The sequence below is a fragment of the Penaeus vannamei genome, chromosome 33 (genome assembly GCF_042767895.1).
Source record: "Penaeus vannamei isolate JL-2024 chromosome 33, ASM4276789v1, whole genome shotgun sequence".
NCBI lineage: Eukaryota > Metazoa > Arthropoda > Malacostraca > Decapoda > Penaeidae > Penaeus > Penaeus vannamei.
The window spans coordinates 28984739-28986640 of NC_091581.1; positions in this window are offsets into that span (position 1 = coordinate 28984739).

The window sequence follows — 1902 nt, forward strand, 5'->3', positions numbered from 1 at the left end:
AGAGGTAGGAAAGCGGGCAAAAGAGAGGGGAAATGATGACGGTAGAGGAGGAAAGACTGAGATTGATAGAGATACAGACGGAGAAAGGAATAAGAGAGAGAGAGAGAAGAGAGAGGACAAAGTACACTGATCAGCTGATGTAAGAAAGTCCAAGGATGTGAGGATGTAGACAGGAGATGTGAGCGAGAGAAGATCTGATAAGGAATATGTACATGTGTGTGGGGGGGGGGGGGGGGGTATGTGCACGTGTGTGTGTGTGTGTGTGTTTGTGTGTGTGTGTGTGAGTGTGTGTGGGTGGGTGTGTGTGTGTGTGTGGGTGTTTGTGTGTGTGTGTGGGTGTGTATTTGTGTGTGTTTACGTGTGTGTGTGTGTGCTTGTGTTTGTGTGTGTGTGTGTGTGTACGTGTGTGTGTGTGTTTGTATTTGTGCGTGTTTACGTGTGTGTGTGTGTGTGTGTTTGTACTTGTGTGTGTGTGTGTTTGTATTTGTGCGTATGCGTATGTGTGTGTGTGTTTGTGTGTACGTGTTTGTGCGTGTGTGTGTGCGTGTTTGTGTGCGTGTATGAATCCACCCTCTCCCTCTCTATAGAAAGAAGCCGAAAGGAGTTCAGGAGTGAAAGAGGCATAAGGAAAAGAAGAAAAAATAAAGAAAAACTTGATAAAACAGGGAGAAAGAGAAAGAGAAAATAACACACCCTTTCCGTACGTGCAAGCGACGTCTCTCCAACAATACATAAAAACGCACATACGCTATACATCACCTTCAAATGGCGCGCGCAGAAGAAGAGGGGGGGGGGAAGGGGGGGAAAGGGGGGGGAGGGGAAGAAGGGAGACGAAAAAAGGGAATCGGGCAAATATTTGGATAACACGAAGAGCATCACCCGAGCGTCTGTCTGGGCTCGGGATTACGAAGGATAACAGAAGGAGGAGGGAAGTGTTATCTCGCGGATCGGAGGAGGAAGGAGGAAAGGTGGAGAAAGATGTCGGTGGATATTGGAGGGAGGGAGAGAGAGGGAGAGGGAGAGAAAAGGAGAGAAAGATGTCGGTGGATATTGGAGAGAGGGAGAGAGGGAGAGGGAGATGGAGAGAGGGGGGACGAAGAGAGAGAGGGGGTGAGGGAGGGAGGGAGAGGGAGAGGGAGAGAAAAGGTGGAGAAAGATGTCGGTGGATTTTGGTTAGAGGGAGAGGGGAGGGAGGGGGAGAGAAAAGGAGAGAAAGATGTTGGTGGATATTGGAGAGAGAGAGAGAGGGAGAGGGAGAGGGAGAGATAGGGAGAGCGAGGGAGAGGGAGGGATGGGGAGAGAGAGAGGGAGAGAAAGGGAGAGAGAAAGATAGGGAGGGAGAGAAAGGGAGGGTGGGAGGGAGAGAGGAAGATAAAGGGAGGGAGAGGGAGAGAAAGGAAGGGAGAGGGAGAAAGAGAGAGGGAGGGAGAGGCAGAGAGAGAGAGAAAGGGGTAAGCGTTGAGAGAAAGGGGAGAAGGAGAGAGAGAGAGAGAGAGAGAGAATGTGAGGAAGAGAGAGAGAAAGAAAGGGAGTGAGAGAGAGAAAGAAAGGGAGTGAGAGAGAGAGAGAGAAAGAAAGGGAGTGAGAGAGAGAGAGAAAGAAAGGGAGTGAGAGAGAGAGAAAAAAAGGGCTAGTCGAAAGAGAAAGGGTTAAACGAGAGAGAAAAAAAAATGAGAGAGAGAATGTGGTGGATAGAAGATGAAAGGCAGACAGACAGAAATAGAGAAATAAAAAATAGAGAAAAAAGAGACAGGGACACCGTCAGCACCCAAGCCTTTGTCAAAAATTCCCCAAAACAAAGACACCGCGTGCACATGATCACGCACACGTACACACGCACACGTACACACGCATACGTACACACGCACACGTTCACACGCACACGTACACACGCACACGTAC